At 43.7% G+C, this 24,837-nt stretch overlaps 1 long non-coding RNA gene across 8 annotated transcripts in view; it reads left to right on the top strand.

Annotated features, from left to right (window-relative positions):
- The window catches only part of LOC307181492, a 2,017,432-nt gene that overhangs the window by 574,635 nt on the left and 1,417,960 nt on the right, over positions 1-24,837 (top strand). For all 8 annotated transcript variants that reach the window (XR_013826904.1, XR_013826905.1, XR_013826906.1 and 5 more), the window contains exon 4: positions 12,720-12,805. This is a non-coding gene — a long non-coding RNA (uncharacterized lncRNA). The remainder of the gene's footprint in view (positions 1-12,719; positions 12,806-24,837) is intronic.

Raw genomic sequence — 24,837 nt, 5'->3', positions numbered from 1 at the left:
CCTGTTCTGTAATTCAGTTCCTGTGTAGCCAAGTTTCCATTCCGTGTATTACTGATATCTTATGATGTTTCTTTTTCTGTGTGACTTATTTCAGTTAGAATCATCATACATGAACCCACTCATTGTGCTGCTAAGGGCCTGATGACATAGATTTCATTGCTGAGTGATATTGCTTTGTAAGTGAATACCACAACTTCTTTATCCATTTTTCACTTTCTGCGATGTTGAACTTGTACTGTAAACAAGGTTCTTGTAAACAGAGCCGTTCCAAACTTTGGGGTGGCTGTGTCTTTTTGATTTTAATTTCCCTAAGCTATAGGACCATAAGTGGAAGTGCCCTAGGCTCTGTTGCTTTGTTTTTTAGATGTTTCAGGAAACACCATACACTTCTCCCAAGTGGTTGTTGGCAATTTACATCCCGCCCATCAGCATAACAAGGCTCCCAGTTCTCCATGGCCTGTCCTGCCTTTCTGGATTTTACACTTTTTTCAGATGGCCCTTTTGACTGGGGGGAAGTGAGACTTCATTGTAGTGCAGATTTCCTTTGCAAGCTTGCTTGGTTGGCCAAAAAGGGCGTATGCGTTTTTTCCTGAATATATTCAGGAAAAAACGCATACGCCCTTTTTGGCCAAGTGCATCATTGTGGACGTTCTGCCTCTTTTCCTATGCTTTCAATGCAATTCCAGTCTACCTCCTGAAATCGGTTTCCTGCAATTCTGCCCCGCTTTCAAGTCCTCTTGGCAGCCTTACTTCAGTCTATTTTTGGACGATAGCTGTCATTTATCACTCTGCAGGTTTGTGAATTACAGTGCCCCTGAGCTCCTTTCTTGAACTTGCTTTCTTGTGACCTGGCCGCAACACCGCAGGATGGCTTCAGGCCCTAATCTGGTTCCGGCACGGCACGCTGAGCCTTTGGTTATTTCCTCTTCCTGGTGGGAAATGAGAGTTAAATTTGCCCGTCCAGACACCTCCAGCTAGCCTCTCATTGGTTCTCGCTATTCCTGTTCATCTTCCACAGAAATTGCAAACTGGGCCAAACAGGAGGTTAAAGGGACTGACTCTCCAAGTGGGGAGAGTGTTAGTAAAGCGTCTGGAATGTTGCACCCGAGTACCAGGGGAGGAAAACTGAGACATATTTGAACACGTCTCCCGTTCACATGGTTGATCATACTTGGGTTCCACATGCATGTTTTAGCTGAAGGAAGAATACCTTAAACCTGGAGAGTTGAGACCCGTGTAATGGGTACCATGCAATATGACTTCAAAGGGTCTTCATTTGCTCACCGAACCTCTCCAATCCTATCACTGCTGCGTTTATGCCCCTGTACACATGCTTGATTCTCTTTTGGAGACATAGCAATCCATAGGTTTTACGATACTTACTAGTCAGGTACATTCTTAGGCGTTTAATATGCGGTGTTGAGTCCATTTCGTTGAGCAAGGAGTAGCTCTTGTCTATTCCATATTTGACTTAAGGAACTTTATCTGTGTTCATTTCAATCTCTGGTTTTATGCAGCACCCCAACTCACCCTTACCCTTAAGCAAGCATAAGTTGGTTTTCTAAATTTGAGAACCTGTTCTGTTCTGTAATTCAGTTCCTGTGTAGCCAAGTTTACATTCCGTGTATTACTGATATCTTATGATGTTTCTTTTTCTGTGTGACTTACTTCAGTTAGAATCATCATACCTGAATCCACTCATTGTGCTGCTAAGGGCCTGATGACACAGATTTCATTGCTGAGTGATATTGCTTTGTAAGTAAATACAACAACTTCTTTATCCATTTTTCACTTTCTGCGATGTTGAACTTGTACTATAAACGAGGTTCTTGTAAACAGAGCCGTTCCAAACTTTGGGGTGGCTGTGTCTTTTTGATTTTAATTTCCCTAAGCTATAGGACCATAAGTGGAAGTGCCCTAGGTTCTGTTGCTTTGTTTTTTAGATGTTTCAGGAAACACCATACACTTCTCCCGAGTGGTTGTTGGCAATTTACATCCCGCCCATCAGCATAACAAGGCTCCCAGTTCTCCATGGCCTGTTGCCTTTCTGGATTTTACACTTTTTTCAGATGGCCCTTTTGACCGGGGGGAAGTGAGACTTCATTGTAGTGCAGATTTCCTTTGCAAGCTTGCTTGGTTGGCCAAAAAGGGCGTATGCGTTTTTTCCTGAATATATTCAGGAAAAAATGCATACGCCCTTTTTGACCAAGTGCATCATTGTGGACGTTCTGCCTCTTTTCCTATGCTTTCAATGCAATTCCAGTCTACCTCCTGAAATCGGTTTCCTGCAATTCTGCCCCGCTTTCAAGTCCTCTTGGCAGCCTTACTTCAGTCTATTTTTGGACGATAGCTGTCATTTATAACTCTGCAGGTTTGTGAATTACAGTGCCCCTGAGCTCCTTTCTTCAACTCGCTTTCTTGTGACCTGGCCGCAACACCGCAGGATGGCTTCAGGCCCTAATCTGGTTCCGGCACGGCATGCTGAGACTTTGGTTATTTCCTCTTCCTGGTGGGAAATGAGAGTTAAATTTGCCCGTCCAGACACCTCCAGCTAGTCTCTCATTGGATCTCGCTCTTCCTGTTCATCTTCCGCAGAAATTGCAAACTGGGCCAAACAGGAGGTTAAAGGCGCTGACTCTCCAAGTGGGGAGAGTGTTAGTAAAGCGTCTGGAATGTTGCACCCGAGTACCAGGGGAGGAAAACTGAGACATATTTGAACACGTCTCCCGTTCACATGGTTGATCATACTTGGGTTCCACATGCATGTTTTAGCTGAAGGAAGAATACCGTAAACCTGGAGAGTTGAGACCCGTGGAATGGGTACCATGCAATATGACTTCAAAGGGTCTTCATTTGCTCACCGAACCTCTCCAATCCTATCACTGCTGCGTTTATGCCCCTGTACACATGCTTGATTCTCTTTCGGAGACATAGCAATCCATAGATTTTACGATACTTACTAGTCAGGTACATTCTTAGGCGTTTAATATGCGGTGTTGAGTCCATTTCGTTGAGCAAGGAGTAGCTCTTGTCTATTCCATATTTGACTTAAGGAACTTTATCTGTGCTCATTTCAATCTCTGGTTTTATGCAGGACCCCAACTCACCTTTACCCTTAAGCAAGCATAAGTTGGTTTTCTAAATTTGAGACCACGTTCTGTTCTGTAATTCAGTTCCTGTGTAGCCAAGTTTACATTCCGTGTATTACTGATATCTTATGATGTTTCTTTTTCTGTGTGACTTACTTCAGGTGGAATCATCATACCTTAATCCACTCATTGTGCTGCTAAGGGCCTGATGACACAGATTTCATTGCTGAGTGATATTGCTTTGTAAGTAAATACCACAACTTCTTTATCCATTTTTCACTTTCTGCGATGTTGAACTTGTACTGTAAACGAGGTTCTTGTAAACAGAGCCGTTCCAAACTTTGGGGTGGCTGTGTCTTTTTGACTTTAATTTCCCTAAGCTATAGGACCATAAGTGGAAGTGCCCTAGGTTCTGTTGCTTTGTTTTTTAGATGTTTCAGGAAACACCATACACTTCTCCCGAGTGGTTGTTGGCAATTTACATCCCGCCCATCAGCATAACAAGGCTCCCAATTCTCCATGGCCTGTCCTGCCTTTCTGGATTTTACACTTTTTTCAGATGGCCCTTTTGACCGGGGGGAAGTGAGACTTCATTGTAGTGCAGATTTCCTTTGCAAGCTTGCTTGGTTGGCCAAAACGGGCGTATGCGTTTTTTCCTGAATATATTCAGGAAAAAACGCATACGCCCTTTTTGGCCAAGTGCATCATTGTGGACGTTCTGCCTCTTTTCCTATGCTTTCAATGCAATTCCAGTCTACCTCCTGAAATCGGTTTCCTGCAATTCTGCCCCGCTTTCAAGTCCTCTTGGCAGCCTTACTTCAGTCTATTTTTGGACGATAGCTGTCATTTATAAGTCTGCAGGTTTGTGAATTACAGTGCCCCTGAGCTCCTTTCTTCAACTCGCTTTCTTGTGAGCTAGCTGCAACACCGCAGGATGGCTTCAGGCCCTAATCTGGTTCCGTCACGGAATGCTGAGCCTTTGTTGAATTCCTCTTCCTGGTGGGAAATGAGAGTTAAATTTGCCCGTCCAGACACCTCCAGCTAGCATCTCATTGGTTCTCGCTATTCCTGTCCATCTTCCGCAGAAATTGCAAACTGGGCCAAACAGGAGGTTAAAGGGACTGACTCTCCAAGTGGGGAGAGTGTTAGTAAAGCATCTGGAATGTTGCACCCGAGTACCAGGGGAGGAAAACTGAGACATATTTGAACACGTCTCCCGTTCACATGGTTGATCATACTTGGGTTCCACATGCATGTTTTAGCTGAAGGAAGAATACCTTAAACCTGGAGAGTTGAGACCCGTGTAATGGGTACCATGCAATATGACTTCAAAGGGTCTTCATTTGCTCACCGAACCTCTCCAATCCTATCACTGCTGCGTTTATGCCCCTGTACACATGCTTGATTCTCTTTTGGAGACATAGCAATCCATAGGTTTTACGATACTTACTAGTCAGGTACATTCTTAGGCGTTTAATATGCGGTGTTGAGTCCATTTCGTTGAGCAAGGAGTAGCTCTTGTCTATTCCATATTTGACTTAAGGAACTTTATCTGTGTTCATTTCAATCTCTGGTTTTATGCAGCACCCCAACTCACCCTTACCCTTAAGCAAGCATAAGTTGGTTTTCTAAATTTGAGAACCTGTTCTGTTCTGTAATTCAGTTCCTGTGTAGCCAAGTTTACATTCCGTGTATTACTGATATCTTATGATGTTTCTTTTTCTGTGTGACTTACTTCAGTTAGAATCATCATACCTGAATCCACTCATTGTGCTGCTAAGGGCCTGATGACACAGATTTCATTGCTGAGTGATATTGCTTTGTAAGTAAATACAACAACTTCTTTATCCATTTTTCACTTTCTGCGATGTTGAACTTGTACTATAAACGAGGTTCTTGTAAACAGAGCCGTTCCAAACTTTGGGGTGGCTGTGTCTTTTTGATTTTAATTTCCCTAAGCTATAGGACCATAAGTGGAAGTGCCCTAGGTTCTGTTGCTTTGTTTTTTAGATGTTTCAGGAAACACCATACACTTCTCCCGAGTGGTTGTTGGCAATTTACATCCCGCCCATCAGCATAACAAGGCTCCCAGTTCTCCATGGCCTGTTGCCTTTCTGGATTTTACACTTTTTTCAGATGGCCCTTTTGACCGGGGGGAAGTGAGACTTCATTGTAGTGCAGATTTCCTTTGCAAGCTTGCTTGGTTGGCCAAAAAGGGCGTATGCGTTTTTTCCTGAATATATTCAGGAAAAAACGCATACGCCCTTTTTGACCAAGTGCATCATTGTGGACGTTCTGCCTCTTTTCCTATGCTTTCAATGCAATTCCAGTCTACCTCCTGAAATCGGTTTCCTGCAATTCTGCCCCGCTTTCAAGTCCTCTTGGCAGCCTTACTTCAGTCTATTTTTGGACGATAGCTGTCATTTATAACTCTGCAGGTTTGTGAATTACAGTGCCCCTGAGCTCCTTTCTTCAACTCGCTTTCTTGTGACCTGGCCGCAACACCGCAGGATGGCTTCAGGCCCTAATCTGGTTCCGGCACGGCATGCTGAGACTTTGGTTATTTCCTCTTCCTGGTGGGAAATGAGAGTTAAATTTGCCCGTCCAGACACCTCCAGCTAGTCTCTCATTGGAACTCGCTATTCCTGTTCATCTTCCGCAGAAATTGCAAACTGGGCCAAACAGGAGGTTAAAGGCGCTGACTCTCCAAGTGGGGAGAGTGTTAGTAAAGCGTCTGGAATGTTGCACCCGAGTACCATGGGAGGAAAACTGAGACATATTTGAACACGTCTCCCGTTCACATGGTTGATCATACTTGGGTTCCACATGCATGTTTTAGCTGAAGGAAGAATACCGTAAACCTGGAGAGTTGAGACCCGTGGAATGGGTACCATGCAATATGACTTCAAAGGGTCTTCATTTGCTCACCGAACCTCTCCAATCCTATCACTGCTGCGTTTATGCCCCTGTACACATGCTTGATTCTCTTTCGGAGACATAGCAATCCATAGATTTTACGATACTTACTAGTCAGGTACATTCTTAGGCGTTTAATATGCGGTGTTGAGTCCATTTCGTTGAGCAAGGAGTAGCTCTTGTCTATTCCATATTTGACTTAAGGAACTTTATCTGTGCTCATTTCAATCTCTGGTTTTATGCAGGACCCCAACTCACCTTTACCCTTAAGCAAGCATAAGTTGGTTTTCTAAATTTGAGACCACGTTCTGTTCTGTAATTCAGTTCCTGTGTAGCCAAGTTTACATTCCGTGTATTACTGATATCTTATGATGTTTCTTTTTCTGTGTGACTTACTTCAGGTGGAATCATCATACCTTAATCCACTCATTGTGCTGCAAAGGGCCTGATGACACAGATTTCATTGCTGAGTGATATTGCTTTGTAAGTAAATACCACAACTTCTTTATCCATTTTTCACTTTCTGCGATGTTGAACTTGTACTGTAAACGAGGTTCTTGTAAACAGAGCCGTTCCAAACTTTGGGGTGGCTGTGTCTTTTTGACTTTAATTTCCCTAAGCTATAGGACCATAAGTGGAAGTGCCCTAGGTTCTGTTGCTTTGTTTTTTAGATGTTTCAGGAAACACCATACACTTCTCCCGAGTGGTTGTTGGCAATTTACATCCCGCCCATCAGCATAACAAGGCTCCCAGTTCTCCATGGCCTGTCCTGCCTTTCTGGATTTTACACTTTTTTCAGATGGCCCTTTTGACCGGGGGGAAGTGAGACTTCATTGTAGTGCAGATTTCCTTTGCAAGCTTGCTTGGTTGGCCAAAACGGGCGTATGCGTTTTTTCCTGAATATATTCAGGAAAAAACGCATACGCCCTTTTTGGCCAAGTGCATCATTGTGGACGTTCTGCCTCTTTTCCTATGCTTTCAATGCAATTCCAGTCTACCTCCTGAAATCGGTTTCCTGCAATTCTGCCCCGCTTTCAAGTCCTCTTGGCAGCCTTACTTCAGTCTATTTTTGGACGATAGCTGTCATTTATAACTCTGCAGGTTTGTGAATTACAGTGCCCCTGAGCTCCTTTCTTCAACTCGCTTTCTTGTGACCTGGCCGCAACACCGCAGGATGGCTTCAGGCCCTAATCTGGTTCCGGCACGGCATGCTGAGACTTTGGTTATTTCCTCTTCCTGGTGGGAAATGAGAGTTAAATTTGCCCGTCCAGACACCTCCAGCTAGTCTCTCATTGGATCTCGCTATTCCTGTTCATCTTCCGCAGAAATTGCAAACTGGGCCAAACAGGAGGTTAAAGGCGCTGACTCTCCAAGTGGGGAGAGTGTTAGTAAAGCGTCTGGAATGTTGCACCCGAGTACCAGGGGAGGAAAACTGAGACATATTTGAACACGTCTCCCGTTCACATGGTTGATCATACTTGGGTTCCACATGCATGTTTTAGCTGAAGGAAGAATACCGTAAACCTGGAGAGTTGAGACCCGTGGAATGGGTACCATGCAATATGACTTCAAAGGGTCTTCATTTGCTCACCGAACCTCTCCAATCCTATCACTGCTGCGTTTATGCACCTGTACACATGCTTGATTCTCTTTCGGAGACATAGCAATCCATAGATTTTACGATACTTACTAGTCAGGTACATTCTTAGGCGTTTAATATGCGGTGTTGAGTCCATTTCGTTGAGCAAGGAGTAGCTCTTGTCTATTCCATATTTGACTTAAGGAACTTTATCTGTGCTCATTTCAATCTCTGGTTTTATGCAGGACCCCAACTCACCTTTACCCTTAAGCAAGCATAAGTTGGTTTTCTAAATTTGAGACCACGTTCTGTTCTGTAATTCAGTTCCTGTGTAGCCAAGTTTACATTCCGTGTATTACTGATATCTTATGATGTTTCTTTTTCTGTGTGACTTACTTCAGGTGGAATCATCATACCTTAATCCACTCATTGTGCTGCTAAGGGCCTGATGACACAGATTTCATTGCTGAGTGATATTGCTTTGTAAGTAAATACCACAACTTCTTTATCCATTTTTCACTTTCTGCGATGTTGAACTTGTACTGTAAACGAGGTTCTTGTAAACAGAGCCGTTCCAAACTTTGGGGTGGCTGTGTCTTTTTGACTTTAATTTCCCTAAGCTATAGGACCATAAGTGGAAGTGCCCTAGGTTCTGTTGCTTTGTTTTTTAGATGTTTCAGGAAACACCATACACTTCTCCCGAGTGGTTGTTGGCAATTTACATCCCGCCCATCAGCATAACAAGGCTCCCAATTCTCCATGGCCTGTCCTGCCTTTCTGGATTTTACACTTTTTTCAGATGGCCCTTTTGACCGGGGGGAAGTGAGACTTCATTGTAGTGCAGATTTCCTTTGCAAGCTTGCTTGGTTGGCCAAAACGGGCGTATGCGTTTTTTCCTGAATATATTCAGGAAAAAACGCATACGCCCTTTTTGGCCAAGTGCATCATTGTGGACGTTCTGCCTCTTTTCCTATGCTTTCAATGCAATTCCAGTCTACCTCCTGAAATCGGTTTCCTGCAATTCTGCCCCGCTTTCAAGTCCTCTTGGCAGCCTTACTTCAGTCTATTTTTGGACGATAGCTGTCATTTATAAGTCTGCAGGTTTGTGAATTACAGTGCCCCTGAGCTCCTTTCTTCAACTCGCTTTCTTGTGAGCTAGCTGCAACACCGCAGGATGGCTTCAGGCCCTAATCTGGTTCCGTCACGGAATGCTGAGCCTTTGTTGAATTCCTCTTCCTGGTGGGAAATGAGAGTTAAATTTGCCCGTCCAGACACCTCCAGCTAGCATCTCATTGGTTCTCGCTATTCCTGTCCATCTTCCGCAGAAATTGCAAACTGGGCCAAACAGGAGGTTAAAGGGACTGACTCTCCAAGTGGGGAGAGTGTTAGTAAAGCATCTGGAATGTTGCACCCGAGTACCAGGGGAGGAAAACTGAGACATATTTGAACACGTCTCCCGTTCACATGGTTGATCATACTTGGGTTCCACATGCATGTTTTAGCTGAAGGAAGAATACCTTAAACCTGGAGAGTTGAGACCCGTGTAATGGGTACCATGCAATATGACTTCAAAGGGTCTTCATTTGCTCACCGAACCTCTCCAATCCTATCACTGCTGCGTTTATGCCCCTGTACACATGCTTGATTCTCTTTTGGAGACATAGCAATCCATAGGTTTTACGATACTTACTAGTCAGGTACATTCTTAGGCGTTTAATATGCGGTGTTGAGTCCATTTCGTTGAGCAAGGAGTAGCTCTTGTCTATTCCATATTTGACTTAAGGAACTTTATCTGTGTTCATTTCAATCTCTGGTTTTATGCAGCACCCCAACTCACCCTTACCCTTAAGCAAGCATAAGTTGGTTTTCTAAATTTGAGAACCTGTTCTGTTCTGTAATTCAGTTCCTGTGTAGCCAAGTTTACATTCCGTGTATTACTGATATCTTATGATGTTTCTTTTTCTGTGTGACTTACTTCAGTTAGAATCATCATACCTGAATCCACTCATTGTGCTGCTAAGGGCCTGATGACACAGATTTCATTGCTGAGTGATATTGCTTTGTAAGTAAATACAACAACTTCTTTATCCATTTTTCACTTTCTGCGATGTTGAACTTGTACTATAAACGAGGTTCTTGTAAACAGAGCCGTTCCAAACTTTGGGGTGGCTGTGTCTTTTTGATTTTAATTTCCCTAAGCTATAGGACCATAAGTGGAAGTGCCCTAGGTTCTGTTGCTTTGTTTTTTAGATGTTTCAGGAAACACCATACACTTCTCCCGAGTGGTTGTTGGCAATTTACATCCCGCCCATCAGCATAACAAGGCTCCCAGTTCTCCATGGCCTGTTGCCTTTCTGGATTTTACACTTTTTTCAGATGGCCCTTTTGACCGGGGGGAAGTGAGACTTCATTGTAGTGCAGATTTCCTTTGCAAGCTTGCTTGGTTGGCCAAAAAGGGCGTATGCGTTTTTTCCTGAATATATTCAGGAAAAAACGCATACGCCCTTTTTGACCAAGTGCATCATTGTGGACGTTCTGCCTCTTTTCCTATGCTTTCAATGCAATTCCAGTCTACCTCCTGAAATCGGTTTCCTGCAATTCTGCCCCGCTTTCAAGTCCTCTTGGCAGCCTTACTTCAGTCTATTTTTGGACGATAGCTGTCATTTATAACTCTGCAGGTTTGTGAATTACAGTGCCCCTGAGCTCCTTTCTTCAACTCGCTTTCTTGTGACCTGGCCGCAACACCGCAGGATGGCTTCAGGCCCTAATCTGGTTCCGGCACGGCATGCTGAGACTTTGGTTATTTCCTCTTCCTGGTGGGAAATGAGAGTTAAATTTGCCCGTCCAGACACCTCCAGCTAGTCTCTCATTGGAACTCGCTATTCCTGTTCATCTTCCGCAGAAATTGCAAACTGGGCCAAACAGGAGGTTAAAGGCGCTGACTCTCCAAGTGGGGAGAGTGTTAGTAAAGCGTCTGGAATGTTGCACCCGAGTACCATGGGAGGAAAACTGAGACATATTTGAACACGTCTCCCGTTCACATGGTTGATCATACTTGGGTTCCACATGCATGTTTTAGCTGAAGGAAGAATACCGTAAACCTGGAGAGTTGAGACCCGTGGAATGGGTACCATGCAATATGACTTCAAAGGGTCTTCATTTGCTCACCGAACCTCTCCAATCCTATCACTGCTGCGTTTATGCCCCTGTACACATGCTTGATTCTCTTTCGGAGACATAGCAATCCATAGATTTTACGATACTTACTAGTCAGGTACATTCTTAGGCGTTTAATATGCGGTGTTGAGTCCATTTCGTTGAGCAAGGAGTAGCTCTTGTCTATTCCATATTTGACTTAAGGAACTTTATCTGTGCTCATTTCAATCTCTGGTTTTATGCAGGACCCCAACTCACCTTTACCCTTAAGCAAGCATAAGTTGGTTTTCTAAATTTGAGACCACGTTCTGTTCTGTAATTCAGTTCCTGTGTAGCCAAGTTTACATTCCGTGTATTACTGATATCTTATGATGTTTCTTTTTCTGTGTGACTTACTTCAGGTGGAATCATCATACCTTAATCCACTCATTGTGCTGCTAAGGGCCTGATGACACAGATTTCATTGCTGAGTGATATTGCTTTGTAAGTAAATACCACAACTTCTTTATCCATTTTTCACTTTCTGCGATGTTGAACTTGTACTGTAAACGAGGTTCTTGTAAACAGAGCCGTTCCAAACTTTGGGGTGGCTGTGTCTTTTTGACTTTAATTTCCCTAAGCTATAGGACCATAAGTGGAAGTGCCCTAGGTTCTGTTGCTTTGTTTTTTAGATGTTTCAGGAAACACCATACACTTCTCCCGAGTGGTTGTTGGCAATTTACATCCCGCCCATCAGCATAACAAGGCTCCCAGTTCTCCATGGCCTGTCCTGCCTTTCTGGATTTTACACTTTTTTCAGATGGCCCTTTTGACCGGGGGGAAGTGAGACTTCATTGTAGTGCAGATTTCCTTTGCAAGCTTGCTTGGTTGGCCAAAACGGGCGTATGCGTTTTTTCCTGAATATATTCAGGAAAAAACGCATACGCCCTTTTTGGCCAAGTGCATCATTGTGGACGTTCTGCCTCTTTTCCTATGCTTTCAATGCAATTCCAGTCTACCTCCTGAAATCGGTTTCCTGCAATTCTGCCCCGCTTTCAAGTCCTCTTGGCAGCCTTACTTCAGTCTATTTTTGGACGATAGCTGTCATTTATAAGTCTGCAGGTTTGTGAATTACAGTGCCCCTGAGCTCCTTTCTTCAACTCGCTTTCTTGTGAGCTAGCTGCAACACCGCAGGATGGCTTCAGGCCCTAATCTGGTTCCGTCACGGAACGCTGAGCCTTTGTTGAATTCCTCTTCCTGGTGGGAAATGAGAGTTAAATTTGCCCGTCCAGACACCTCCAGCTAGCATCTCATTGGTTCTCGCTATTCCTGTCCATCTTCCGCAGAAATTGCAAACTGGGCCAAACAGGAGGTTAAAGGGACTGACTCTCCAAGTGGGGAGAGTGTTAGTAAAGCATCTGGAATGTTGCACCTGAGTACCAGGGGAGGAAAACTGAGACATATTTGAACACGTCTCCCGTTCACATGGTTGATCATACTTGGGTTCCACATGCATGTTTTAGCTGAAGGAAGAATACCTTAAACCTGGAGAGTTGAGACCCGTGTAATGGGTACCATGCAATATGACTTCAAAGGGTCTTCATTTGCTCACCGAACCTCTCCAATCCTATCACTGCTGCGTTTATGCCCCTGTACACATGCTTGATTCTCTTTTGGAGACATAGCAATCCATAGGTTTTCCGATACTTACTAGTCAGGTACATTCTTAGGCGTTTAATATGCGGTGTTGAGTCCATTTCGTTGAGCAAGGAGTAGCTCTTGTCTATTCCATATTTGACTTAAGGAACTTTATCTGTGCTCATTTCAATCTCTGGTTTTATGCAGCACCCCAACTCACCTTTACCCTTAAGCAAGAATAAGTTGGTTTTCTAAATTTGAGACCCTGTTCTGTTCTGTAATTCAGTTCCTGTGTAGCCAAGTTTACATTCCGTGTATTACTGATATCTTATGATGTTTCTTTTCTGTGTGACTTATTTCAGTTAGAATCATCATACCTGAATCCACTCATTGTGCTGCTACGGGCCTGATGACACAGATTTCATTGCTGAGTGATATTGCTTTTTAAGTAAATACCACAACTTCTTTATCCATTTTTCACTTTCTGCGATGTTGAACTTGTACTGTAAACGAGGTTCTTGTAAACAGAGCCGTTCCAAACTTTGGGGTGGCTGTGTCTTTTTGATTTTAATTTCCCTAAGCTATAGGACCATAAGTGGCAGTGCCCTAGGCTCTGTTGCTTTGTTTTTTAGATGTTTCAGGAAACACCATACACTTCTCCCAAGTGTCTGATGGCAATTTACATCCCGCTCATCAACATAACAAGGCTCCCAGTTCTCCATGGCCTGTCCTGCCTTTCTGGATTTTACACTTTTTTCAGATGGCCCTTTTGACCGGGGGGAAGTGAGACTTCATTGTAGTGCAGATTTCCTTTGCAGGCTTGCTTGTTTGGCCAAAAAGGGCGTATGCGTTTTTTCCTGAATATATTCAGGAAAAAACGCATACGCCCTTTTTGGCCAAGTGCATCATTGTGGACGTTCTGCCTCTTTTCCTATGCTTTCAATGCAATTCCAGTCTACCTCCTGAAATCGGTTTCCTGCAATTCTGCCCCGCTTTCAAGTCCTCTTGGCAGCCTTACTTCAGTCTATTTTTGGACGATAGCTGTCATTTATAACTCTGCAGGTTTGTGAATTACAGTGCCCCTGAGCTCCTTTCTTCAACTCGCTTTCTTGTGACCTGGCCGCAACACCGCAGGATGGCTTCAGGCCCTAATCTGGTTCCGGCCCGGCATGCTGAGCCTTTGGTTAATTCCTCTTCCTGGTGGGAAATGAGAGTTAAATTTGCCCGTCCAGACACCTCCAGCTAGCCTCTCATTGGTTCTCGCTATTCCTGTTCATCTTCCGCAGAAATTGCAAACAGGGCCAAACAGGAGGTTAAAGGGACTGACTCTCCAAGGGGGGAGAGTGTTAGTAAAGCGTCTGGAATGTTGCACCCGAGTAGCAGGGGAGGAAAACTGAGACATATTTGAACACATCTCCCGATCACATGGTTGATCATACTCTAGGTTCCACATGCATGTTGTAGCTGAAGGAAGAATACCTTAAACCTGGGTAGTTGAAACCTGTGGAATGGGTACCATGCAATATGACTTCAAAGGGTCTTCATTTGCTCACCGAACCTCTCCAATCCTATCACTGCTGCGTTTATGCCCCTGTACACATGCTTGATTCTCTTTCAGAGACATAGCAATCCATAGGTTTTAAGATACTTACTAGTCAGGTACATTCTTAGGCGTTTAATATGGGGTGTTGAGTCCATTTCGTTGAGCAAGGAGTAGCTCTTGTCTATTCCATATTTGGCTTAAGGAACTTTATCTGTGCTCATTTCAATCTCTGGTTTTATGCAGCACCCCAACTCACCTTTACCCTTAAGCAAGAATAAGTTGGTTTTCTAAATTTGAGACCCTGTTCTGTTCTGTAATTCAGTTCCTGTGTAGCCAAGTTTACATTCCGTGTATTACTGATATCTTATGATGTTTCTTTTTCTGTGTGACTTACTTCAGTTAGAATCATCATACCTGAATCCACTCATTGTGCTGCTAAGGGCCTGATGACACAGATTTCATTGCTGAGTGATATTGCTTTGTAAGTAAATACCACAACTTCTTTATCCATTTTTCACTTTCTGCGATGTTGAACTTGTACTGTAAACGAGGTTCTTGTAAACAGAGGCGTCCCAAACATTGGGGTGGCTGTGTCTTTTTGATTTTAATTTCCCTAAGCTATAGGACCATAAGTGGAAGTGCCCTAGGTTCTGTTGCTTTGTTTTTTAGATGTTTCAGGAAACACCATACACTTCTCCCGAGTGGTTGTTGGCAGTTTACATCCCGCCCATCAGCATAACAAGGCTCCCAGTTCTCCATGGCCTGTCCTGCCTTTCTGGATTTTACACTTTTTTCCGATGGCCCTTTTGACCGGGGATAAGTGAGACTTCATTGTAGTGCAGATTTCCTTTGCAAGCTTGCTTGGTTGGCCAAAAAGTGCATATGCGTTTTTTCCTGAATATATTCAGGAAAAAACGCATACGCCCTTTTTGGCCAAGTGCATCATTGTGGACGTTCTGCCTCTTTTCCTATGCTTTCAATGCAATTCCAGTCTACCTCCTGAAATCGGTTTCCTGCAATTCTGCCCCGCTTTCAAGTCCTCTTGGCAGCCTTACTTCAGTCTATTTTTGGACGATAGCTGTCATTTATAACTCTGCAGGTTTGTGAATTACAGTGCCCCTGAGCTCCTTTCTTCAACTTTCTTTCTTGTGACCTGGCCGCAACACCGCAGGATGGCTTCAGGCCCTAATCTGGTTCCGGCACGGCACGCTGAGCCTTTGTTTAATTCCTCTTCCTGGTGGGAAATGAGAGTTAAATTTGCCCGTCCAGACACCTCCAGCTAGTCTCTCATTGGTTCTCGCTATTCCTGTTCATCTTCCGCAGAAATTGCAAACTGGGCCAAATAGGAGGTTAAAGGCGCTGACTCTCCAAGTGGGGAGAGTGTTAGTAAAGCGTCTGGAATGTTGCACCCGAGTACCAGGGGAGGAAAACTGAGACATATTTGAACACGTCTCCCGTTCACATGGTTGATCATACTTGGGTTCGACATGCATGTTTTAGCTGAAGGAAGAATACCTTAAACCTGGAGAGTTAAGACCTGTGTAATGGGTACCATGCAATATGACTTCAAAGGGTCTTCATTTGCTCACCGAACCTCTCCAATCCTATCACTGCTGCGTTTATGCCCCTGTCCACATGCTTGATTCTCTTTTGGAGACATAGCAATCCATAGGTTTTAAGATACTTACTAGTCAGGTACATTCTTAGGCGTTTAATATGCGGTGTTGAGTCCATTTCGTTGAGCAAGGAGTAGCTCTTGTCTATTCCATATTTGACTTAAGGAACTTTATCTGTGCCCATTTCAATCTCTGGTTTTATGCAGCACCCCAACTCACCTTTCCCCTTAAGCAAGCATAAGTTGGTTTTCTAAATTTGAGACCCTGTTCTGTTCTGTAATTCAGTTCCTGTGTAGCCAAGTTTACATTCCGTGTATTACTGATATCTTATGATGTTTCTTTTTCTGTGTGACTTACTTCAGTTAGAATCATCATACCTGAATCCACTCATTGTGCTGCTAAGGGCCTGATGATACAGATTTCATTGCTGCGTGATATTGCTTTGTAAGTAAATACCACAACTTCTTTATCCATTTTTCACTTTCTGCGATGTTGATCTTGTACTGTAAACGAGGTTCTTGTAAACGGAGCCGTTCCAAACTTTGGGGTGGCTGTGTCTTTTTGATTTTAATTTCCCTAAGCTATAGGACCATAAGTGGAAGTGCCCTAGGTTCTGTTGCTTTGTTTTTTAGATGTTTCAGGAAACACCATACACATCTCCAGAGTGGTTGTTGGCAATTTACATCCCGCCCATCAGCATAACAAGGCTCCCAGTTCTCCATGGCCTGTCCTGCCTTTCTGGATTTTACACTTTTTTCAGATGGCCCTTTTGACCGGGGGGAAGTGAGACTTCATTGTAGTGCAGATTTCCTTTGCAAGCTTGCTTGGTTGGCCAAAAAGGGCGTATGCGTTTTTTCCTGAATATATTCAGGAAAAAACGCATACGCCCTTTTTGGCCAAGTGCATCATTGTGGACGTTCTGCCTCTTTTCCTATGCTTTCAATGCAATTCCAGTCTACCTCCTGAAATCGGTTTCCTGCAATTCTGCCCCGCTTTCAAGTCCTCTTGGCAGCCTTACTTCAGTCTATTTTTGGACAATAGCTGTCATTTATAACTCTGCAGGTTTGTGAATTACAGTGCCCCTGAGCTCCTTTCTTCAACTCGCTTTCTTTTGAGCTGGCCGCAACACCGCAGGATGGCTTCAGGCCCTAATCTGGTTCCGGCATGGCATGCTGAGCCTTTGGTTATTTCCTCTTCCTGGTGGGAAATGAGAGTTAAATTTGCCCGTCCAGACACCTCCAGCTAGTCTCTCATTGGTTCTCGCTATTCCTGTTCATCTTCCGCAGAAATTGCAAACTGGGCCAAACAGGAGGTTAAAGGCGCTGACTCTCCAAGTGGGGAGAGTGTTAGTAAAGCGTCTGGAATGTTGCACCCGAGTACCAGGGGAGGAAAACTGAGACATATTTGAACACGTCTCCCGATCACATGGTTGATCATACTCTAGGTTCCACATGCATGTTTTAGCTGAAGGAAGAATACCTTAAACCTGGGTAGTTGAAACCCGTGGAATGGGTACCATGCAATATGACTTCAAAGGGTCTTCATTTGCTCACCGAACCTCTCCAATCCTATCACTGCTGCGTTTATGCCCCTGTACACATGCTTGATTCTCTTTCGGAGACATAGCAATCTATAGGTTTTAAGATACTTACTAGTCAGGTACATTCTTAGGCGTTTAATATGCGGTGTTGAGTCCATTTCGCTGAGCAAGGAGTAGCTCTTGTCTATTCCATATTTGACTTAAGGAACTTTATCTGTGCTCATTTCAATCTCTGGTTTTATGCAGCACCCCAACTCACCTTTACCCTTAAGCAAGCATAAGTTGGTTTTCTAAATTTGAGACCCTGTTCTGTTCTGTAATTCAGTTCCTGTGTAGCCAAGTTTCCATTCCGTGTATTACTGATATCTTATGATGTTTCTTTTTCTGTGTGACTTATTTCAGTTAGAATCATCATACCTGAATCCACTCATTGTGATGCTAAGGGCCTGATGACATAGATTTCATTGCTGAGTGATATTGCTTTGTAAGTAAATACCACAACTTCTTTATCCATTTTTCACTTTCTGCGATGTTGAACTTGTACTGTAAACGAGGTTCTTGTAAACAGAGGCGTCCCAAACTTTGGGGTGGCTGTGTCTTTTTGATTTTAATTTCCCTAAGCTATAGGACCATAAGTGGCAGTGCCCTAGGCTCTGTTGCTTTGTTTTTTAGATGTTTCAGGAAACACCATACACTTCTCCGGAGTGTCTGTTGGCAACTTACATCCCGCCCATCCACATAACAAGGCTCCCAGTTCTCCATGTCCTGTCCTGCATTTCTGGATTTTACACTTTTTTCAGATGGCCCTTTTGACCGGGGGGAAGTGAGACTTCATTGTAGTGCAGATTTCCTTTGCAAGCTTGCTTGGTTGGCCAAAAAGGGCGTATGCGTTTTTTCCTGAATATATTCAGGAAAAAACGCATACGCCCTTTTTGGCCCAGTGCATCATTGTGGACGTTCTGCCTCTTTTCCTATGCTTTCAATGCAATTCCAGTCTACCTCCTGAAATCGGTTTCCTGCAATTCTGCCCCGCTTTCAAGTCCTCTTGGCAGCCTTACTTCAGTCTATTTTTGGACGATAGCTGTCATTTATAACTCTGCAGGTTTGTGAATTACAGTGCCCCTGAGCTCCTTTCTTTAACTCGCTTTCTTGTGACCTGGCCGCAACACCGCAGGATGGCTTCAGGCCCTAATCTGGTTCCGGCATGGCACGCTGAGCCTTTGGTTATTTCCTCTTCCTGGTGGGAAATGAGAGTTAAATTTGCCCGTCCAGACACCTCCAGCTAGTCTCTCATTGGTTCTCGCTATTCCTGTTCATCTTCCACAGAAATTGCAAACGGGGCCAAACAGGAGGTTAAAGGGACTGACTCTCCAAGTGGGGAGAGTGTTAGTAAAGCGTCTGGAATGTTGCACCCGAGTACCAGGGGAGGAAAACTGAGACATATTTGAACACGTCTCCCGTTCACATGGTTGATCATACTTGGGTTCCACATGCATGTTTTAGCTGAAGGAAGAATACCTTAAACCTGGAGAGTTAAGACCCGTGTAATGGGTACCATGCAATATGACTTCAAAGGGTCTTCATTTGCTCACCGAACCTCTCCAATCCTATCACTGCTGCGTTTATGCCCCTGTACACATGCTTGATGCTCTTTCGGAGACATAGCAATCCATAGGTTTTAAGGTACTTACTAGTCAGGTACATTCTTAGGCGTTTAATATGCGGTGTTGAGTCCATTTCGTTGAGCAAGGAGTAGCTCTTGTCTATTCCATATTTGACTTAAGGAACTTTATCTGTGCTCATTTCAATCTCTGGTTTTATGCAGCACCCCAACTCCCCTTTACCCTTAAGCAAGCATAAGTTGGTTTTCTAAATTTGAGACCCTGTTCTGTTCTGTAATTCAGTTCCTGTGTAGCCAAGTTTACATTCCGTGTATTACTGATATCTTATGATGTTTCTTTTTCTGTGTGACTTACTTCAGTTAGAATCATCATACCTGAATCCACTCATTGTGCTGCTAAGGGCCTGATGACACAGATTTCATTGCTGAGTGATATTGCTTTGTAAGTAAATACCACTACTTCTTTATCCATTTTTCACTTTCTGCGATGTTGAACTTGTACTGTAAACGAGGTTCTTGTAAACAGAGGCGTCCCAAACTTTGGGGTGGCTGTGTCTTTTTGATTTTAATTTCCCTAAGCTATAGGACCATAAGTGGAAGTGCCCTAGGTTCTGTTGCTTTGTTTTTTAGATGTTTCAGGAAACACCATACATTTCTCCCGAGTGTCTGTTGGCAATTTACATCCCGCCCATCAGCATAACAAGGCTCCCAGTTCTCCATGGCCTGTCCTGCCTTTCTGGATTTTACACTTTTTTCAGATGGCCCTTTTGACCGGGGGGAAGTGAGACTTCATTGTAGTGCAGATTTCCTTTGCAAGCTTGCTTGGTTGGCCAAAAAGGGCGTATGCGTTTTTTCCTGAATATATTCAGGAAAAAACGCATACGCCCTTTTTGGCCAAGTGCATCATTGTGGACGTTCTGCCTCTTTTCCTATGCTTTCAATGCAATTCCAGTCTACCTCCTGAAATCGGTTTCCTGCAATTCTGCCCCGCTTTCAAGTCCTCTTGGCAGCCTTACTTCAGTCTATTTTTGGACGATAGCTGTCATTTATAACTCTGCAGGTTTGTGAATTACAGTGCCCCTGAGCTCCTTTCTTCAACTCGCTTTCTTTTGAGCTGGCCGCAACACCGCAGGATGGCTTCAGGCCCTAATCTGGTTCCGGTACGGCACGCTGAGCCTTTGGTTATTTCCACTTCCTGGTGGGAAATGAGAGTTAAATTTGCCCGTCCAGACACCTCCAGCTAGCCTCTCATTGGTTCTCGCTATTCCTGTTCATCTTCCGCAGAAATTGCAAACTGGGCCAAACAGGAGGTTAAAGGCGCTGACTCTCCAAGTGGGGAGAGTGTTAGTAAAGCGTCTGGAATGTTGCACCCGAGTACCAGGGGAGGAAAACTGAGACATATTTGAACACGTCTCCCGTTCACATGGTTGATCATACTTGGGTTCCACATGCATGTTTTAGCTGAAGGAAGAATACCTTAAATCTGGAGAGTTGAGACCCGTGTAATGGGTACCATGCAATATGACTTCAAAGGGTCTTCATTTGCTCACCGAACCTCTCCAATCCTATCACTGCTGCGTTTATGCCCCTGTACACATGCTTGAATCTCTTTTGGAGACATAGCAATCCATAGGTTTTCCGATACTTACTAGTCAGGTACATTCTTAGGCGTTTAATATGCGGTGTTGAGTCCATTTCGCTGAGCAAGGAGTAGCTCTTGTCTATTCCATATTTGAGTTAAGGAACTTTATCTGTGCTCATTTCAATCTCTGGTTTTATGCAGCACCCCAACTCACCTTTCCCCTTAAGCAAGCATAAGTTGGTTTTCTAAATTTGAGACCCTGTTCTGTTCTGTAATTCAGTTCCTGTGTAGCCAAGTTTACATTCCGTGTATTACTGATATCTTATGATGTTTCTTTTTCTGTGTGACTTATTTCAGTTAGAATCATCATACCTGAATCCACTCATTGTGCTGCTAAGGGACTGATGACACAGATTTCATTGCTGAGTGATATTGCTTTGTAAGTAAATACCACAACTTCTTTATCCATTTTTCACTTTCTGTGATATTGAACTTGTACGGTAAACGAGGTTCTTGTAAACGGAGGCGTCCCAAACTTTGGGGTGGCTGTGTTTTTGATTTTAATTTCCCTAAGCTATAGGACCATAAGTGAAAGTGCCCTAGGCTCTGTTGCTTTGTTTTTTAGATGTTTCAGGAAACACCATACACTTCTCCTGAATGTCTGTTGGCAATTTACATCCCGCCCATCAGCATAACAAGGCTCCCAGTTCTCCATGGCCTGTCCTGCCTTTCTGGACTTTACACTTTATTCAGATGGCCCTTTTAACCGGGGAGAAGTGAGACTTCATTGTAGTGCAGATTTCCTTTGCAAGTTTGCTTGGTTGGCCAAAATGGGCGTATGTGTTTTTTCCTGAATATATTCAGGAAAAAACGCATACGCCCTTTTTAGCCAAGTGCATCATTGTGGACGTTCTGCCTCTTTTCCTATGCTTTCAATGCAATTCCAGTCTACCTCCTGAAATCGGTTTCCTGCAATTCTGCCCCGCTTTCAAGTCCTCTTGGCAGCCTTACTTCAGTATATTTTTGGACGATAGCTGTCATTTATAACTCTGCAGGTTTGTGAATTACAGTGCCCCTGAGCTCCTTTCTTCAACTCGCTTTCTTGTGACCTGGCCGCAACACCGCAGGATGTCTTCAGGCCCTAATCTGGTTCTGGCACGGTATTCTGAGCCTTTGGTTAATTCCTCTTCCTGGTGGGAAATGAGAGTTAAATTTGCCCATCCAGACACCTCCAGCTAGTCTCTCATTGGTTCTCGCTATTCCTGTTCATCTTCCGCAGAAATTGCAAACTGGCCCAAACAGGAGGTTAAAGGGACTGACTCTCCAAGTGGGGAGAGTGTTAGTAAGCGTCTGGAATGTTGCACCCGAGTACCAGGGTACGAAAACTGAGACATATTTGAACACGTCTCCCGATCACATGGTTGATCATACTCTAGGTTCCACATGCATGTTTTAGCTGAAGGAAGAATACCTTAAACCTGGGTAGTTGAAACCGTGGAATGGGTACCATGCAATATGACTTCAAAGGGTCTTCATTTGCTCACGAACCTCTCCAGTCCTATCACTGCTGCGTTTATGCCCCTGTACACATGCTTGATTCTCTTTCGGAGACATAGCAATCCATAGGTTTTAAGATACTTACTAGTCAGGTACATTCTTAGGCGTTTAATATGCGGTGTTGAGTCCATTTCGTTGAGCAAGGAGTAGCTCTTTTCTATTCCATATTTGGCTTAAGGAACTTTATCTGTGCTCATTTCAATCTCTGGTTTTATGCAGCACCCCAACTCACCTTTCCCCTTAAGCAAGCATAAGTTGGTTTTCTAAATTTGAGACCCTGTTCTGTTCTGTAATTCAGTTCCTGTGTAGCCAAGTTTACATTCCGTGTATTACTGATATCTTATGATGTTTCTTTTTCTGTGTGACTTATTTCAGTTAGAACCATCATACCTGAATCCACTCATTGTGCTGCTAAGGGCCTGATAACATAGATTTCATTGCTGAGTGTTATTGCTTTGTAAGTAAATACCACAGCTTCTTTATCCATTTTTCATTTTCTGCGATGTTGAACTTGTACTGTAAACGAGGTTCTTGTAAACAGAGGCGTCCCAAACTTTGGGGTGGCTGTGTCTTTTTTATTTTAATTTCCCTAAGCTATAGGACCATAAGTGGAAGTGCCCTAGGCTCTGTTGATTTGTTTTTTCGATGTTTCAGGAAACACCATACAGTTCTCCCGAGTGTCTGTTGGAAATTTACATCCCGCCCATCAGCATAACAAGGGTCCCAGTTCTCCATGGCCTGTCCTGCCTTTCTGGATTTTACACTTTTTTCAGATGGCCCTTTTGACCAGGGGGAAGGGAGACTTCATTGTAGTGCAGATTTCCTTTGCAAGCTTGCTTGGTTGGCCAAAAAGTGCGTATGCGTTTTTTCCTGAATATATTCAGGAAAAAATGCATACGCCCTTTTTGGCCAAGTGCATCATTGTGGACGTTCTGCCTCTTTTCCTATGCTTTCAATGCAATTCCAGTCTACCTCCTGAAATCGGTTTCCTGCAATGCTGCCCCGCTTTCAATTCCTCTTGGCAGCCTTACTTCAGTCTATTTTTGGACGATAGCTGTCATTTATAACTCTGCAGGTTTGTGAATTACAGTGCCCCTGAGCTCCTTTCTTCAATTCGTTTTCTTGTGAGCTGGCTGCAGCACCGCAGGATGGCTTCAGGCCCTAATCTGGTTCCGGCACGGCATGCTGAGCCTTTGGTTATTTCCTCTTTCTGGTGGGAAATGAGAGTTAAATTTGCCCGTCCAGACACCTCCAGCTAGTCTCTCATTGGTTCCCCTATTCCTGTTCATCTTCCGCAGAAATTGCAAACGGGGCCAAACAGGAGGTTAAAGGTGCTGACTCTCCAAGTGGGGAGAGTGTTAGTAAAGCGTCTGGAATGTTGCACCCGAGTACCAGGGGAGGAAAACTGAGACATATTTAAACACGTCTCCCGTTCACACGGTTGATCATACTCTGGGTTCCACATGCATGTTTTAGCTGAAGGAAGAGTACCTTAAACCTGGAGAGTTGAGACCCGTGTAATGGGTACCATGCAATATGACTTCAAAGGGTCTTCATTTGCTCACTGAACCTCTCCAATCCTATCACTGCTGCGTTTATGCCCCTGTACACACGCTTGATTCTCTTTTGGAGACATAGCAATCCATAGGTTTTAAGATACTTACTAGTCAGGTACATTCTTAGGCGTTTAATATGGGGTGTTGAGTCCATTTCGTTGAGCAAGGAGTAGCTCTTGTCTATTCCATATTTGGCTTAAGGAACTTTATCTGTGCTCATTTCAATCTCTGGTTTTATGCAGCACCCCAACTCACCTTCCCCCTTAAGCAAGCATAAGTTGGTTTTCTAAACTTGAGACACTGTTCTGTTTTGTAATTCAGTTCATGTGTTGCCAAGTTCACATTCAGTGTATTAGTGATACCTTATGATGTTTCTTTTCTGTGTGACTTATTTCAGTTCGAATCATCATACCTGAATCCACTCATTATGCTGCTACGGGCCTGATGACATAGATTTCATTGCTGAGTGATATTGCATTGTACGTAAGTACCACAAGTTCTTTATCCATTTTTCACTTTCTGCGATATTGAACTTGTACTGTAAACGAGGTTCTTGTAAACAGAGCCGTCCCAAACTTTGGGGTGGCTGTGTCTTTTTGATTTTAATTTCCCTAAGCTATAGGACCATAAGTGGAAGTGCCCTAGGCTCTGTTGCTTTGTTTTTTAGATGTTTCAGGAAACACCATACACTTCTCCAGAGTGGCTGTTGGCAATTTACATCCCGCCCATCAGCATAAGAAGGCTCCCAGTTCTCCATGGCCTGTCGTGCCTTTATGGATTTTACACTTTTTTCAGATGGCCCTTTTGACCAGGTGGAAGTGAGACTTCATTGTAGTGCAGATTTCCTTTGCAAGCTTGCTTGGTTGGCCAAAAGTGCGTATGCGTTTTTTCCTGAATATATTCAGGAAAAAACGCATACGCCCTTTTTGGCCAAGTGCATCATTGTCGAGTTTCTGACTCTCTTCATATGCTTTCAATGCAATTCCAGTCTACCTCCTGAAATCGGTTTCCTGCAATTCTGCCTTGCATTCAATGCCTCTTCATAACCTTACCTCAATATATTTTTTAAAAATAGTTGGCCTTTATAACTCTGCAGGTTTTTGAATTGCAGTGGCCCTTAGCTCCATTTTTTAGCTCTTATTTTTGTGGTATTGCCCCATAACCACAGGATTCCTTGAAGCCCTATTTTTCTTCTGGGGCACCTGCTGTGCCTTTGGTTAATTCTTCTTACTGATGTGATATTAGAGTGACATGTGCCCATTGAAACCGCTACAGCTAGTTTCTCACTGGTTCCCCCTATTCCCATTCATCCTCTGCACTAACTGCAGACTGTGCGATACCAGAACTTAAAGGCATTGACTCCATGTGGGGATGTTGTTAGTAAAGCGGCTGGAATGTCGATCCGGAGCCCCAGGAGAGGAAAAATGAGGTGCGTTTTAGAAACCTTTCCCGATCATATGGTATA

The sequence above is a fragment of the Stenella coeruleoalba genome (genome assembly GCF_951394435.1).
Source record: "Stenella coeruleoalba genome assembly, contig: scaffold_58, whole genome shotgun sequence".
NCBI classification, from domain to species: Eukaryota; Metazoa; Chordata; class Mammalia; order Artiodactyla; family Delphinidae; genus Stenella; species Stenella coeruleoalba.
Note: the sequence above shows the minus strand (reverse complement) of the source record. Positions and strands in the feature narration are given on the sequence as shown.